This window comes from Mobula hypostoma, chromosome 11 (assembly GCF_963921235.1).
Source record: "Mobula hypostoma chromosome 11, sMobHyp1.1, whole genome shotgun sequence".
Classification (NCBI taxonomy): Eukaryota; Metazoa; Chordata; class Chondrichthyes; order Myliobatiformes; family Myliobatidae; genus Mobula; species Mobula hypostoma.
The window spans coordinates 62208189-62226843 of NC_086107.1; the positions used below are offsets into that span (position 1 = coordinate 62208189).

Genomic DNA, 18655 nt, shown 5'->3' on the forward strand with positions numbered 1-18655 from the left:
TCACTGCTGAACTGATTACACAGTCCGTAAACTCACTTTCAGGGACTCTGCTTGGTTTTTCATGGATTCTATTGTATTTCTTTCTTTCATTTCCTGTGAATGCCAACAAGAAAATGAATCTTGAGGATGTATATGGTATACATACTTCGATAATAAATTGTATTTGAACTTTGGATAGTAACTCAAATAACTATGCAATACAGTAGTAGTGTGCAGATGAATATCTCTGAGTGAGGTGGATGGACTACAGCAGCTGAAGGCAACGATCATACACTCAGTGGCCACTTTATTAGGTACAGGAGACACTTAGGATGGTAATTGAGCATACGTGCTATAAAGGGAATGTAACAAAGATTAATTTGACTGGTTCTTGAGAGGATGGGTTTGCCATATCAGAAGAGGCTTGTCCCTAATCTTAGAAAAAACTAAGTGATGGCTAAATGAGTGGACAACAACAAGTCTTTTAACTCAGAGTCCATTAGTCACTGGAAAGTCTGTGCTGTGCTGGTGGTGTAGTGGCATCAGCACTGGACTTTGAGGTGGATGGTCCTGAGTTCGAATCCGGCCGGGTCTCAGCCTGGACAGCACAGTATTTATGTGGAAGATCTGCTTCTGTATCTTGCCAACTACACTATCATCTCTCCTCCAGTAAAGCAGAAAATCATAAAAAGCAGAAGATTTACACAATACTAGACTGAACATATATTTTTGGTGAGATCTGACCTCCAGTAACAAAAGGAAAACATTTTTAATCCCTAAGAAATGACAAAACTATTGATTTGATATAGGTAGTTGAGAAAATGCTGGAATCTATAATAAAACAAGTAGTATCAATTCTCTTAGAAAATAAGAATGGAATTAGGCAAAGTCGGCAATATCTTATGAACTAATCAATTGGAGATAATTGAAAAAGTATTTAGTAGAATTGATAAGGGCCAATCAGTGAATGTGGTGTGTTTGAATTTATGAAGAACTTTCGACATGGTTCCATATACTAGGAGTTTGCATTTCAGGTTGAAGAGCATCTGGAATTTGGCATAATGTTAAACCATTGATGTAAAGTCGATTAACAGATGGAAAACAGTTTTTTGCAACAAATGATATTGAATCAGCAGCCTGTTTTAAATCTCTTCCAAATTTTCTGGCATTGGCCAAACACCGGAGACTGTGTACGAAAATTAGTACCATTTATTAAAGTTTCTAAAATTCCATGAATCAATTTATCTTGAAATGCAACAGTGATTCAGATTCAGATTTTGTTTAGTTTATTATTATATACACCAGGGGACAGGGAATTTCCTTGTTTGCAAGAAGCTCACAGAGTGGCAAGATATGGTTACAATGCCACTCCAGGTTAAAATGGAGCCTTCTATTCTTAAGTATACTTATTGAGTGAGTATAATAATACTTCTGCTACATAGAAAGTGCTGGAGGAAATTAGTGGTCAGGCAGCATCAATGAAGGAAAGTAGACAATCAACATTTCAGGTTGAGATCTTTCATATGGACTGAATTAAAAGTCTGGATGAAGTGTCTTGACCTGCATGTTGGCTGTTCATTTCCCTCCATAGATGCTGCATGACTTATTGAGTTCTTCCAGGGAATTGTGCTCTTCTTCAAATTTCAGCATCTGGAGTCCCTTGTGTCTCCATAACACATCAGCTACTGATTTCTAACCTGTTTTTCTAAGAGCTGAATTCAGCACAATAGTTTTACCTTGGGTAAGGCAGTGGTGCAGCTAGTAGGACTGCTCTCTTATCGCTCCAGGAACTCCAGTTCAAACGTGACCTCCGGTGCTTTTTGTGCTAAATTTTCAGGCTCTCTTAGTGCTCCAAGGACAACCAGCTCACCACATAAATGGCTATAGTCAATTGTCCCAGGTATTGGTGGGTAGCAGGAGAACTGGGAGCTGCGAGGGGAAAGTGGGAATAGTACAATTCAGTGTCCAGATGGTGGGTCAAAGGTCTTGCCTCCATATGCCCTATGACCCAACATTCCTCAGAGATGAAAGAGTTAACTTAATGGACATAAGGGTACGAATAAAAGTTATCCTCCCTCAGACTTAATATATGTGATAGGGAAGAATTGGAACTGGAGCTCTTAATTACATATCTTATCCACACCTCTTGAGGTAATGTCAGGAAATGCCATACATTTCTAAGGGATGAAGAGAAATTCCAAACCGATAAGTTTACTCAATCTGATTTGAAACAATTTACATTTGTTGAACATAGATAATGTGGACCTGTTGGACCAAGTATTTTTTTCTCTCACTGCTGTGAAATTTGAAGTAGTTCAGTGTAATAATCACTGAGAGGAATCTACAAAGGAACCTCAGACCTTGTTGCCTCTGGCAGTTCTGTTCATTACTTAAATCAGGCAGCTAGAAGGTCTGTTTAAAATGATGACCATCCCACAGCATCCTTCAAAACTTCTCCAGATTTATAGTGAATGAACAGATATCCAATTTAAAACAGCACATCCCTTTCGAATGATGTAGCCACTGGTTCAATCGAGAACATCAACCGGAAAATTGGAATGCTGAAAAAATGTACGTGCAAGCCAAATTAATTTATTAAATCCTTTCAGCTTCTCACACAGATGAAAACTGGAACCAAGCCCTGCTTTCATAGCATTTTGGATGAAAGCATTTCATTCTGAAAAAAAAGCAATTTAATCAGAGTTAGATTGCACAAACAATCATTTCCAGGTGATATTGTGCCTCTAGGGAAATTGGTTGGAGGAATTCAGCTTGGTGACAAACTCTACCATTGATCTGTGTGCTGACTTCAATGTCTTGTACTCAGCATTTGTCAGTCTCAGTTTTCAGTACTCAGGATACTTGAAACACTGCACTGGACATTTCCATTACTGTTTGTAGTAATTTTATGCAACATTTATATAACGTAGTGAACATCATTAGTCCATGCTACAAGCTCTGTGTCATTAACTCTCCAGCACCTCGTATTGGCATTGAGTTGCAAGCAGTGTGAGGTTTAATTAAGGTAAGATGATTGATAAGGGGACAGTCTGTGCATGCATCAAGTAACAACTACATGAGTGCACACACACACACACACACACACACACACAGCTCCTATGCTCAATTTTCCATCATGTCTGTGACATTGCTTTCTGCTGTCGTCCTGTGGCTGTGCCATGGGGTTAGTTTGGGCAGCATTCCATTAAGGTGTGATGCCCTTCCCATTGATCAGTGCAACCATAATATTAAAGTTGGGATCTTCCCTTGCAGCTTCTGTTGGCCCCATGTTCATAAGACCATAAGACATAGGCGCAGAATGAGAATTAGGCCATTTGGCCCATCGAGCCTGCTCCGCCATTCAATCATGGCTGATCTGTTTTTCCTCTCCTCAACCCCAATTCCCTAGCCTTCTCCCTGTAACCTTTGATGCCGTGTCCAACCAAGAACCTGTCAATCTCTGTCTTAAATACATCCAACAACCTGGCGTCCACAGCTGCCAGTGGTAACAAATTCCGCAGATTTACCACTCTCTGGCTAAAGAAATTTCTCGGCATCTCTGTTTTAAATTGACACCTCTCTATCCTGAGGCTGTGCCCTCTTGTCCTTGAATCTCCCACCATGGGAAACATGCTTTCCACATCTACTCTGTCTAGGCCTTTCAACATTCGAAGGGTTTCAATGAGATCCCCCCCTTATCCTTCTAACTTCCAGTGAGTACAGACTCAGAGCCATCAGATGTTCCTCCTATGAGAACACTTTCATTCCCGAAATCATCTTTGTGAACCTCCTCTGGACCCTTTCCAATGCCAGCATATCTTAGTTGAGGAGCCCAACACTGTTCACAATACTCAAAGTGTAGCCTCACCAGTGCCTTATAAAGCCTCAGCATCACATCCCTGCTCTTGTATTCAAGACCTCTTGAAATGAATGCTAACATTTCATTTGCCTTCCTCACCACCGACTCTACCTGCAAGTTAACCTTCAGGGTGCTCTGCACAAGGACTCCCAAGTCCCTTTGCATCTCAGATTTTTGGATTTTCTTGCCATTTAGAAAATAGCCTGCATGTTTATTTCTACTACCAAAGTGCATGATCATGCTTTTTCCAACACTTGCCACTTCCTTGCCCATTCTCCTAATCTGTCTAAGTCCTTCTGTATCCTACCTGTTTCCTCAACACTAGCTGCCCCTCTACCAATCATCATATCATCTGTAAATTTGGCAACAAAGCCATCTATTTCATCATCTAAATCATTGACATACAGCACAAAAAGAAACAGACCCAACACCGATCGCTGTGGAACACCACTAATCACTGGCTGCCAACTAGACAAGAATCCTTTTATTCCCACTCACTGCCTCCTACCAACCAGCCAATATTCTAGCTATGTTAGTAACTTTCCTGTAATACCATGGGCTCTTAACTTGGTAAACAGCCTCATGTGTGGCACCTTGTCAAAGGCCTTCTGAAAGTCCAAATATACAACATCCACTGCATCTCCTATATCTTTCCTACTTGTAATCTCCTCAAAGAATTCCAACACGTTCGTCACATACAAGATTTTCCCTTAAGGAAAACATGCTGACTTTGTCCAAGCTTGTCTTGTGTCACAAAGTACTCCGTAACCTTATTCTTACCAATTGACTCCAATATCTTCCCAACCACTGAGGACAGGCTAACTGGTCTATAATTTCCTTTCATAAACAGTGGAGTGACACTTGCAATTTTCCAGTCCTCTGGCACCATGCCAGAGTCCAATAATTTTTGAAAGATCATTACTAATGCTTCCACAATTTCTACTACTTCTTCTTTCAGAACCCTAGCATGCAATTCTTCTGGTCTGGGTGACTTATGTACCCTTAGGTCTTTCAGCATTTTGAGCATCTTCTCCCTTGTAATAGTAACTGCACTCATTTCTCTTCCTACACACACTACAACATCTGGCACATTGCTAATATCTTCCACAGTGAAGAATGATGCAAAATACTCATTTGCCATCTCCTTGTCCCCCATTATTATTTCTCCGGCCTCATTTTCTAGCAGTCCTATATCCACTCTCATCTCTCTTTTATTTTTTATATACTTGAAAAAGCTTTTACTATTCACTTTGATATTAGTTGCTAGCTTGCTTTCGTATTTCATCTTTTGCCTTCTAAAGATTCTTTTAGTTTCTCTCTGTAGGTTTTTAAAAGCTTCCCAATCCTCTATCTTCCCTTTAATTTTTGCTTTGTTGTATGCCCTCTCTTTTGTTTCTACATTAGCTTTGACTTCCTTTGTAGGCCATGGTTGCACTATTTTGCCATTTGAGTATTTCTTTGTTTATGGAATACACCTGTCCTGCATCTTCCTTATTTTTTCCCAGAAACTCACGCCATTGCTGCTCTGCTATCATCCCTGCCAGCAACTCCTTCCAATTTACTTTGGCCAACTCCTCTCTCATACCACTGAAATACTGCTACATCAGACTTTACTTTCTCCCTATAAAATTTCAAGTTGAACGTAATCATATTGTGATCAGTGGCTCCTAAGGACTCTTTTCCCTTAGACTCCCTAATCGCCTCTGGTCATTACGTAACACTCAATCCAGTATTGTTGATCCCCTAGTAGGCTCAATGCCAAACTGCTCTAATAAGCCATCTCGTAGGCAAACAAATTCTCTCTCTTGAGATCCATTACCAAACTGATTTTCCCAATCGACGTGCATGTTAAAATCTCCCATGACTATCATAACATTGCCCTTTTGACACGGTTTTTCTATTTCCTGTTGTAATCTGTAGTCCACATCTCAGCTACTGTTGGGAGGCCTGTATGTAACTACCAAAAGGGTCCTTTTACCCTAGTGGTTTCTTAACTTCAAACCACAAGGATTCAACATCTTCCGATCCTATGTCACACCTTTCTATTGATTTGATGCCATTCTTTACCAGCAGAGCCACGCCACCTCCTCTGCCTACCTTCCTATCCTTCCAATACAAAGCATAACCTTGGAAAATTAAGCTCCCAACTACAACCATCTTTCAGCCGTAATTCAGTGATGGCCACATCATACCTAACAATCTGCAATAGTGCAACAAGGTCATCCACCTTATTTATTATACTCCATGCATTGAGATATACCACCTGAGTACTGCATTTCCTACCCTTTTTGATTTTGCATCCCTAATGCACTAATACTCACTCAGCTGGCTGCAATTTTGTCCTATCATCTGCCTGCCTTTCCTGACATTCTGACTGCATACTATTTTTGCTTTTTTACCATTTGTCCTATCCTGAGGCCCTTCACTCTGGATCCCAACCCCATGCCAAATTAGTTTAATCCCTCCCCAACAGCTCTAACAAACCTGCCTGCGAGAAAATTGGTTCCACTCAAGTTCAGGTGCAACCCGTCACTTTTGTACAGGTCATACCTCCACCAGAAGGGATCCCAATGATCCAAGAACCTGAAACCCTTCCCCCTGCACCAGCTTCTCAGCAATGCATTTATCTACCAAATCATGCTGTTTTTACCCTCACTAGCATGTGTTGGCGCATGGCCAAGTGGTTGAGGCATTGGTCTAGTGATCTAAAGGTCGCTAGTTCAAGCGTCAGCTGAGGCAGCGTATTGTGTCCTTGAGCAAGGCACTTAACCACACATTGCTCTGCATCGACACCGGTGCCAAGCTGTATCGGCCCTAGTGCCCTTCCCTTGGACAACATCGGTGGCATGGAGAGGGGAGGCTTGCAGCATGGGCAACTGCCGGTCTTCCAGACAACATAGGCGGCAATCCAGAAATTACTACCCAGGAGGTCCTGCTTCACAGCTTTCTACCTAGCTCTCTAAATTATCTCTTCAGGACCTCATTGCTTCTCCTTCCTATGTCATTGGTACCAATATGTACCAAGACCAAGCTCTCCCACCCTCTCCAAAACGTAGTGGACATGATTCAAGACATCCCTGACCCTGGCACCTGGGAGGCAACATACCATCCGAGTGTCCTGTTCACGTCCACAGAATCTCCTGTCTGTTCCTCTGACTATCGAGTCCCCTATCACTACCGCTCCCCTCTTCTCCCTTTTTACCTTGTGCACTACGAATCCGTGCTCAGTGCCATTAACCTGGTCTCCGTGACATTTCCCTGGGAGGTCATCCCCCTCAAAAGTATTGAAAATGGTATACTTATTATTGAGAGGAATGGCCACTGAGGTGCTATTCATATTAACTGCCTATTCACATTTCCATTTCTCCTGATAATTACCCAACTACTCACCTGCTGCAACTTAGGGGTGACTACTCCCTGTAACTCTGAACGATTACATCCTCACTCTCCTGTACAAGCCGAAGGTCATCCAGCTGCTGCTCCGGATCCCTGACACAATCTTCAAGGAGCTGCAGCCAGATGCACTTCACGCAGATGTAGTTCCCTGGGAGACTCTTAGTCTCCCAGGTCTCCAACATCCAGCATGAAGAACACACAATGGCCATTTACTACACTATGTACAGCAAGAGAGAGAGAAAAAGGGAATTTTAACAAAAACTTCTCCAGAGCCAACGACTCTTCTGAGCTGAAGCCTCCTTTGAGCCAATGCCTGACATTCCCACTCGCACCACTAGCCTCCTCCCAACAATGGCCACGCTGACAATGGTCACCCCACTTGTTCCACTCTGCTCCAGCCACTGATTGGGGCTCTGGAATGTCCAAACGTCCGCGAAGCTCTCCTTTTAAGCAAGTGTCATCAACCTGCGAAAATCCTCGACAACTGTGTTCTGCTCCCGCCACTGATTGTGCCTTCGGACTGAGATGTCCATCTCAGTCAGTGCATGATTCTAGTATTAGCCTGTATGACCCTGTTTCTTTTTCTGGCCAATCTCCAATCTTTTTTCAGATGACCCATTTGGACACTAGCACATGGTTAGTGCACCTAAACATACTAAAATTAAGATCAAGACATTCTTTCCACTGAAGTCTCTGAAATGCTCTGGAATTGATATCACAATGATCTTGCCTCAAAATTGGCATTGAACTGAGCGACTGGTGAAGGGATTTGCTTGCAAGTGTTGGTAGGTAAATTTAAAGGGATATGATCAAATTAAGGGCCACAAATAGGAGCCAAGTCCTTACAGTTGTTGACACAATACTCTATACAGCAGCTTCTCACCCTGCTTAAGAAAGGATACAAGACAAGCACAGCAAATGTCTCAGTACTGGAGAAACTCTTATAAATAATGCTGATAGTTAGAATTGGCAGCAATTTGGATGTGTGTTTTTTTTTAGAACAATCTGTTGTGAATGACTCAAAATGAGCCACACAGAAGCTGTAACTTGGAAATAGAAGGGTCTTTGCTCACACAACAAACCTCCGAGAGAGAGAGAGCCCAGGAGAATCCAAGAAAATCTCACTCTCCTGACATGATGTTTTAAACTTCTTCAAATCAAAAATAACAATGAACAATTATCCAAGGTTTAAATTTCCATAATCCCCTACTTAACTTTAACATTTTCAATATAGTCAGGAATCGACAAGTTGACGGTGCCTGGAGGTTTATGGCAGGGAATTTCTCCCTTTTGCCGCCGCTATCGGGGACTTGGGAGTCAATCGACTCGGGACTTTGAGACTTTTTTTTTACTGTGCCCATGGTCTGTTCTTCATCAAATTATGGTATTGCTTTGCACTGCTGTAACTATATGTTATAATTATATGGTTCTGTCAATATTAATCTTTGGTCTGTCCTGTTTTCTGTGATATCACTCTGGAGAAACACTGTATCATTTCTTAATGCGTGTATGCATTTCTAAATGACAATAAAAGAGGACTGAGTGTTCTTATAATCTAAAAAAAATTACAGTATTACATATTTACAATCACATCCAGTCAGCAGGGTCCTCTTGAATATTCAGCACAGGTGTCATTTCCAAAAGTGAAACACCCAAAATATTCTCCTTTTGTTACAGTGTTGAAGGATGGCACCATATTTATACAGCTAACCAGAAAGTTAAGTGGCCAACAGATCTGTTCTGAACTGTGCCTTAAGCAGCAGGGATACACCTTATGTTAGGAATATTGATCTATTGTATTGCTTTCACTAGCCACATGGTATCAGTGGGAGTTAAATTCTGTACAGGATTTTTTTCCTGAAGGCTCATTCTCATTTTAGTTAATCCATAAACCTCTTCTCCTTCCCTTTCTCCAAATTGCCCACTCTCCTCTCCTATCAGATTCTTTCATATCCAGCCCTTGACCCTTCCCACCTACCACCTCCCAACTAGCCTCTTTACTCTTCCCCCATCTTTTTACTGGGGCATTTTACCCCTTCCTTCTCCATCCTGATGAATGTCTGAAACGTCCACTGTTTACTCTTTTCTATAGATGCTGCCTGACCTGCTGAGTTCCTTCTGCATTTTCTGTGTGATGCTTTGGGTTTTCGGCATCTGCAGACTTCCCTGTATTTGTGAACCCATAATTATGCTATCTGTAATGTCATAATGGCAGAATGATTCCCAACACACTCCAGTAGTGTTAAGTAAAGTGCGAGATATCAGCCATCAGAGGCTGTGCAATAACAAAGGCAGCAGTAGCAAGGATGGAGATGACAAAGTGACAGGGGGCAGAGTGATAGTAATTTTTAAGAATGAAGTGTGTTCAGAAGACAATTGGATAAGCATTTGAAAAGGACTAGTGTCCAAAGCAATAGGAGGGGTGGGAAAGTGAGAAGAGCAGGTTTAACAGTTCTACTCTTACACAGAGCCAACATGGACTAGATGGGCCAAACGGCCTCTTCCCATGCTGTACTAACTAGTGAACACCATCTCCCTCATGTGTATCCGGGCTCAAGATTCTGCCCTAGTGCTTCTTCTTCATAAGTAGGTGGTTTTGATTACTCCATTTTAAAGCTTATTGTTCCATTACAGTGGCTTTATGGTACAAAATGCCTCTGTCAAAACTCCTTCTGCATTGTTTCCCTGATCACCCGTTGAAAGCAAAAAGAAACAGGGTGAAACTTATCACAAATAGCTCAAAATTGTATTCATTAAAGTACTTTCACTAACTGTATACTTCATCACCTCTGCTCATCCATTTTAGTTGACAATATGCTTGGGAAATTGTGTGCCTAACTGTTATGGCTTTTAATATAGTTAGATGCACATTCATGGCACAAAGCCTAACTAGAATACGTACTAGATGGAACATTGAATTATAGGTGATGTTGCAAAAATAGATCTCTACTCATACTGACTGTGACTATATTACAATAATTAATCAGGCAAGATCCATTGAAAATTAACCTTCATAGTTCCCAGAAAGATAAGTCTTTACTGGACCACTCTAAGCTTTAAATGTGTGCTTCTGGAAGTTGTTGTACCAATGAGCTCTCTTGGACTAGTTAATTTATAAAAGGTGAAGGAAATGAAGTCTGAATGTTTTTCTTCCAATTTGGTGTTTAAGTAACCTTTAGGTTCTTTCTCTGACTAAACAAAATATTTTAGTGTTTATTTTGTTATATCCGCTGCTGTCAATTTATATTTCGCAGTTGATTTTTAAAAACCAAGTCACAAATTGTTAAAATAATGAATACAAAAGCCTCCCTGGAAAGAACATAAAAAGCAGGAATGTTGTTTCTCTGGATAATCGGGATTGGAGTATTTTTAACCACTGCAGTCAGCTTTATGGGATGCGTCACTTTTCTTTAATGTTTTCCTTCACTGATCTTACTGTCGTTATGGCAACGCTGGAGTCAAGTAAATGAGAGGTCAGAGGTTTGAGTGTTTTTGTCTGCCTGGCGGGCCACTTGGGAGCCGGGCTTTACAGTATCATGTCAGGCCGGGTTCTTTTCAAAGAGTCACTATGGTATATGTCATCTCTTTGTTTGCTTCCCCCTCTCTCACTTCCCTCACCACTCCCCCCTTCCAACCTCACTTAACAGGGTAACAGTTGAAGTGGTAAATGTGGACACTTATTTAGACATCTCAGCTGGTTTGTGATTTGGGCTAAGTTAATTAACTCTCACAGGTCCCATTTCATGGTCACACCATTCTGAAAGTAGTGGTGGGTGACCAACTTGTTGGAAAAGAGAGGTGAAGTGAAATCATTTTGATGCCAAAAGCTGATAATTAACTGAAGGTTTTTTGATAAGCTTATCATAACAATGACATCAATTCTTTTAAGTTTTGTACAGCTCCGTCAGGGCTGGTGGGATTTCCAGATTTAATCAGAGGAAATGATGGGTGATTCACCATTTGATAAGTTTGCTTTCCAAGTGTTTCATACCACATGTTGGAGTGGGTGCTCTGCAAGCCCTCTTTCTCCTTCCAACGTTGAGCAAGATGGTGACCAGTCTGTAGATTCCCCTACAGGTAGTCACTTAAGGTGATCCTTGGAGAAAGTTGTGCAGGTCAACCCTGTCATTGTCAGACATGGCTCGCTTCATATATAGTTTGCAGTTGTGCTAATTTAAATATGAAACAAAGAAGAACTTACATTTATAGAATACTTTTTGTGGCCTCAGGTTAGCTCAAGATATTTTGTAGCTAGTGAACCAATTTCTATATGTGGAGGATGTGTCCTCAAAAAGCAACATGTTACTGATGAGATGACCCATTTGTAATAATTCTGGTGAAGGAATAGAAATTGGCCAGGTTACTAGGGAGAACTTACATGCTTTTCCTTGAAACATGGTCGTTATCCTTCTTCAATAAACCTGAGATGTGCCTCTATTTAATGTTCCTCGATATGGCATTAAAATATTTGCCTAGAATCATAGGCACTAGGACTGGTGCTAGGTCACAGCAAAGATATATTTAATATTTGCACTTACTCTCAGACTATAGTTGGTTAAGGAGAAAGCTATGCTCCTTGATGATTAGAAAAGCACTCCATTCCTCTGACCCACAGCCCACTCAAAGAGAACAATCAAAAACTGAATGGCTTTCTTTGGAAGATTTCCGGCAAGTGGCAAAGGATTAAGTTTACAATTTACTTTGATCACAGAAGAGGGCACAGTGATGGCGGGCAGGTGGTTTGTGAAGTCATAAGATTTCTAGGGATGAGGTTGCCTTTGAAGTCAGGCTTCTTTTTATATTCAGCAGTCCGACAGACTGCATAGTTCCACAGGTGGTTGTGTTCTACAATTAGTAATTAAGGGACGATTGTGACTAAGCATTATTTTGCATTTTCCAAATACAAGATGAAACCTGAAGCTTGCCCCCATCTTAAACTAGTGGACCTGCTATATTCTGTAAAATTGATAGAAAGCAAAATTCAAGAAATAACAAAAGCATGAAGAGCAATGGGAAAAGTAGTTGCTGAAAGTTCACACACAAAATGCTGGAGGAACTCAGCAGGCCAGGCAGCATCTAGGGAAAAGAGTTAACAGTCAAAGTTTCAGACTGAATTCCTCCTGGTGCTTGCTAAAAGTTCATGGGGTTTGATAGGTCCAGCCAAGAAAAGCATTTCAGCTTTTAGCATATGTTTACTGTTTACACTTTACCCCAAAATCCAAAATGAAAACCTCCTTTATAGTCTATAAGCCTTTATGTCTGTGCAAGTATCATTTATGACCACTTGTCTGTCATCGTGACTTTTGGCTACTCATGTATGCAAATCTTGATAGAAGTTAACAAAATGATCTAGAATGGAAAGCTTAAACATAAATAGTGACTCTATTACAGGCTTTTGACCGGCAGTGATCACTTGTCAAATGAGCTCCCAATGATTCTAACTTGCTCGTGAGTGGTGGTAATACAGTAGCCTGATCAGATCTTGCCTAAGCTGCTGAGTTCCTCCAGCATTTTGTGCATTTTTTTATCACTATTGTTATATTGTTCAACTCTATACTCTCCTTTGCTGCCGAAAAGCCAACTGTGCCATTCGTTACCTCTAGACCTGACTATTTAAATCTGGTCTCGGCCTGTCTCCATTGTTTAAACTTCTACAAGATTGTGGCCATGCAAAGTTCTGTTGTCCATGTCTTGGCTTGCATCAAGTCCAAATCAATTATCACCACTGTGCTCACAGACCTATGCTGGTTCCTATTCATCCAACAGTCTTCTAATTCTCACGCTTTTTTCAAAAGTCTCCATGATTTTGGTATAGCTTCAGGCTCTACAACCTTCCAAGTCTGGTCTTTTAATAATTTCTAAATTTAATTGTTCTTCTCCTTCACCCACCAAGTCCCCAATCTCTGGAATCCCCTCTCAAAAATGAACTGCCATTCATCATTTCTTTCCCCTATAGCACCCCTTTACAGTATATTTTCTGACCAAACTTTTGACCATAATCAACTTTGTCTTCAACTTCCTTGTGGCAGAGTGTAAAATTTTAATAAAATACCTCATGTCATGCCTTGGGTCAACTTTGTATGGTGAAGACTCTGTATAATTCTTCATTGTTGTTGATATTTCACCACTTGAGTTGTTTTGTGACCCAGGCTTTGATGAATTCATCCAGTGGGAGCAATGGAATAAAAGTACTGGCCATACTTTCTTCTTTACCCCATTAACCCACGACAGTGAACTTCTTCCCTGCCTCTTTAAACCTAACAAGTTACCTTTTTATTTCTTTGGGTGAACAATCCTGAGATATGAAATGCATCATCATTGTTATAAACATGAGAAAGTCTGCAGATGCTGGAAATCCAGAGCAACACTCACAAAATGCTGCAGGAACTCAGCAGGTCAGGCAGCATCTATGGAAATAAATAAACAGTCGATGTTTCAGGCTGAGAGCCTTCAGGACCGAGAAGGAAGCAGGGAAAGATGCCAGACTAAAAATGGGAGGGGAGGGGCACCTGACAGCTAGTGTCATTAGCATCCCCCCCCCCTTTATATTCTGGCATCATACTTCTTCCTTCTCAGTCCTGAAGAAGGGTCTCAGCCTGAAATGTTGACTGTTTATTCATTTCCATAGATGCTGCCTTACCTGCTGACTTCCTCTAGCATTTTGTCTGTGTTGCTGTGCATCATAGTTATTAGTATGTACCACACTGAGGACAGTGGAAAAGACAGCATGGTTCATCTTCCATGCTAGAATACTTTGCTGGGAAGATTTTGTTCCCTTAAATGATGGATCCCCGAGTATTTTAAGTGTGCATGGCTGGGATTAGTAATTCACTGTTGGGTGTTTCTGTAGGTTTGCCTGCAGCCTGCCCTTTGTTGTTGCATGCAAATCAAGTGGTGGCAAGTGCAGCAATATAACCTCACATCATTAAGAATTATGTACAGGGGAAGCTGATATGCAATATGTTCTTGATTTTGGTTTTATTCTCAATAGAAATTGAAGGCTCCAGATTTGTTAATGGAGCAGTTTCATGTTCACTAATTATGTTTTCATGTTAGCTTTTATTGACAATATATTATTAGTTTTCTGTCTTGTGGTCAGTGGGTCTTGCCTCATGGGGTGACATAATACGGATCAAGTTATAGTCTCTTTAAATGATGCCTTAAATTGGAAAGCTGGGGCAGGCCTGCAAACCACAGGCAATCAGGCAAATTAAATGAATGTCTGAAAAAAAAACAAAAATACCTTGAAACCTTGTTAAAATTCAAAAGCAAGGTGGCAGTCGAGTGAATGATAATGAATTTGATCAAAGGCAAGATATTGGCATTGGTCCAGCTGTGTCTTTTTATCTTGCTCTCCATCAGAGCGTTGTTCACTCTCTGTGATTTTATCTCTCGTGCCTTGTATGTCCTATTTCTATCCATCTAATGATCTCTTTTACTTTTCACTTGGTATAGTGATCTGCAGACTTACCAGTTCAGCCTTCTGTGTTAGGCTCCATATATCTTGCAATGTTTTTATGTGTCAGTTTTTCCTTTGATTATCTTTCTTTCTTCTTTTCTCATTGAGTGATTCCCCTTCACTATTTATCTGTATTCCTTCTCTGGCTGGTTGCTGTTCTGTGCCTGATTTTACATCTGTATCTCTTATAATTGGCTCCTTCCTTTGCTTACCCTATTTGCCTCCACGCTCAGTAATTTTCATTCCTTCTTTGCCTCTATCTGTGTCAACAATTTTTTCAATGACTTCCTCTTTTAATCTCATTTGAAAAAATGCTCTCTACTTTTTATTAAGCAATGCTTAATCAGTGACTGAAAGCTAGAAATTGGGGGGAAAGAAAATATAAATTAGTCCAAGTTTTATGGAAGACATAACATTGTTGTTTTTGGTGTAAAAGCATTTTAAGTTGCTCAGGGCTTGGCTTTGAATGTTTACGACCAAAGTTTGGATATTTCTGTAATTAATCCAACTTGTCTCAGCAGCAGTGAGAACTCAGTGGGACTATCATATTTCTGATGCTCGCAATTGCTCGCGAACTGCAAAATAAACCCCAGTACATTTGCTGTTTCAGTCTGTAATTGCTATTCTACAAAAAATAGTCATTTTACTTGGAAAAATACATTTTTTTCTGGAAAATTTATGGCCCCTTGACTTGTATCTGTAGAAATTGTATTGGAAAAAAAAGCTGTAAATCTAGAAAGTAAAATAATCCCAGATTTGCCAAAAATCATTTTTCCTAAAATGTTTCCACATCCTGTATGTTTTAAAACTGCATAAAATTATCACTAGTTAAGGCAGGGGATATTCTAATTATATGAATTTTGACTGTGGAATCCTTTTTTCCAGCACCTTCAATAAAATATAATGATATATATCATCTACTTATAAATATTAGATTAGATTAGGTTACATGAGGAGTTCTGCAGATGCTGGAAAGTCAAGCAACACATAACAATGTTGCTGGTGAACACAGCAGGCCAGGCAGCATCTCTAGGAAGAGGTACAGTCGACGTTTCGGGGCAAGACCCTTTTCTTTCTCCCTGGGCCTCCTGTCCCATGATCCTCTCCTATCCCTTTTGCCAATCACCTGTCCAACTCTTGGCTCCATCCCTCCCCCTCCTGTTTTCTCCTATCATTTTGGATCTCCCCCTCCCCCTCCCACTTTCAAATCTCTTACTAGCTCTTCTTTCAGTTAGTCCTGACGAAGGGTCCCGGCCTGAAACGTCGACTGTACCTCTTCCTAGAGATGCTGCCTGGCCTGCTGTGTTCACCAGAAACTTTGATGTGTGTTGCTTAGATTAGGTTAGCTCTATTTGTCACATATACATCGAAATGTTGTTGCGTAAATGAAATCACCGGAGAAAAGTCCCGGCAAATATGAATCAGCTTCTTTATTCGACAAAACAAGATACAGCTGGCATCATGTTGAGGCCCTTTCAGTCGAAAGGTCTGGCTGGCCCAACATGGGCCTTAATATTTTATGTGCTAAACATCAAAGGACAATCCATATTTACGACGCATCCATGATGCTTTCTTTGAAACTACACACAAAATTCACACCCCCTGATCCGCCCCCACACCACAGACATCTAAATGAATTTTAATCAGCATTTTCTGGTCTGTGATTCAAGGCTTTTAGAAACCTATCATTGAAAGGTACATTTTAAATTTAATCTATAATCCACTGTATAATTCAGATTTGAAAATTGGTGGCTGAAGTCATTTGCTAGATATGCTAAACCCAAAAATCACACTACCAGAAACATCCTGCTAAATTTGTCATTTGCGTTGACCAACACAGTCGAAGGCTGTGCAGGTGGCAGTCTGCCGTGTCGCCCTGCTTGGTTCCAGCACTAACATAACATGCCCACAATTTACTAACCCTAACCTTAATAACTTCCCTGCGTCTTTGAAAGGTGGGGGAAAACCTGAGTACCTGGAGGAAAACAACATGGGTATGGGGAGAATGTATAAGCTCCCTTTGGACGGCAGTCGGAAATGAACCCTGATCGATATAAATATAAATGGTAGATTGCAGTGATATGTCAACTGCACAAAGGAATAACTTAGCTACTTAAAGCTCCTCATTCCAAGATGGACGCCCCACTAATATTCGTCACAAAGCAAATCACTAAAATCTTTTTAAACACTCTTTTTAAATCTTTTAAATCTTTTTTAAAGTGGCCACTTTATTAGGTACACATATTTATGCAAATATCTAATCAGCCATTATTGTGGCTGTAACTCAGTGCATAAAAACTTAGGAAATGTGATCCAAGTTACTTTGATCATGGAATCATTGTTAATGCTGGACAGGGTTGTTTGAGTGTCTCAGAAACTGCTAATCTCTTGGGATTTTCATGCACAACAGTCTCTAGAGTTCACAGAAAATGGGACGAAAAACAAAACAAAATCCACTAAGCAGCAGTTCAGGGGATGGAAATACCTTGTTAATAAACGAGGTCAGAGGAGAACGTTCAGACTGGTTCAAGCTGACAGGAAGGTGACAGTATCTCAAATAACCACATGTTACCACAGTGGTGTGCAGAAAAACATCTCTGAACGCACAGCACGTCGAACCTTGAAGTCAATGAGCTATATCAATGGAAGACCACAAACATACACACAGTGGCCACTTTATTAGGTACAGAAAGTACACTGAGCGCATATCTAAACTAAATACCGCCAGTTTGTTTTGCATAGCGTGCCCATGCATGACCAGATAGCTCATTGTTAAGGTCTTTGTAATGACAACAGAGTCTATTGTGTAAATTGGTGTAAATTGAGTAACTTTACTTCAGCTTACTTAACTCTGAATTGAAAAGATTTAGAATTAATATTTACAGTTAGATGTTTTCCCGGTGATTTATTGCGTGAACTCTCACTTGCAGTTGCCCTGGCCACTCAAACGGCTGATTTTTCATTTTCCTTAGGATTTTAATAACTAATCATTGGAGATGTTGAAAGAAATGGTAAGACAATTGGGAGTTGAAATTCACCTGGGATCACCAGTGCTAACAATTGAAGTCCAAAGGAAATGAATTTCACCACTGGGGCATTGTACATCTAGTCCTTCTAAGTTCAAAGTTCACAGTTTATATTATTTTTAAAGTGCATATATGTCACAATATACAACCCTGAGATTCAATTTCCTGCGGGTATACTCAGCAAATCTATAGAATAGTAACTGTAACAGGATCAATGAAAGATCACAAACACAAGGAAATCTGCAGATGCTGGAATTTCAAGCAACACACATAAAAGTTGCTGGTGAACGCAGCAGGCCAGGCAGCATCTATAGGAGGAGGTACAGTTGACGTTTCGGGTCGAGACCCTTCGCCAGGACTAACTGAAAGAAGAGCTAGTAAGAGATTTGAAAGTGGGAGGGGGAGGGGGAGATCCAAAATGATAGGAGAAGACAGGAGGGGGAGGGATGGAGCCAAGAGCTGGACAGGTGATTGGCAAAAGGGATATGAGAGGATCATGGGACAGGAGGTCTAGGGAGAAAGAAAGGCGAAGGGGTCAAGGATGAAAGATCAACTAGAGTGCAAAAGACAACAAACTGTACAAATGCAAATATAAAGAAATATCAATAAGTAACAGAAACGTGAGATAACACGTTAAAGAGTCCTTAAAGTGAGGTAAGTGGTTGTGGGAATATTTCAATGGATGGGCAAGTAAGTGTAGTTATCCCTTTTTCTTCAAGAGCCTGACGGTTGTGAGGTCATTGTGTCCAAGGTACTTTCCTGATAGGGAGCCATCGGTGGTCAGGAGGGCCTAGGTTCCAGGACAAGGCTATCCCATTGCACTTCAGGTGTGCTGACACCTACAATATCCCCAAATGCAGGATACTCGAACGCAGAATTTGTTGTAGTGGGGGACAGCGTTTGCGCTCTCCCCTGAAAAAAAAGGTTAAATTTCAA

At 40.7% G+C, this 18655-nt stretch overlaps 1 protein-coding gene and 1 non-coding gene across 2 annotated transcripts in view; both read left to right on the plus strand.

Annotated features, from left to right (window-relative positions):
- LOC134353791 (potassium voltage-gated channel subfamily KQT member 1) overlaps positions 1-18655 on the plus strand; it is an 876116-nt gene that overhangs the window by 511496 nt on the left and 345965 nt on the right. The window lies entirely within an intron of this gene.
- LOC134354486 (U1 spliceosomal RNA) lies at positions 18471-18634 on the plus strand. Its single transcript, XR_010019843.1, has one exon. It is a non-coding gene; the product is annotated as a U1 spliceosomal RNA (small nuclear RNA).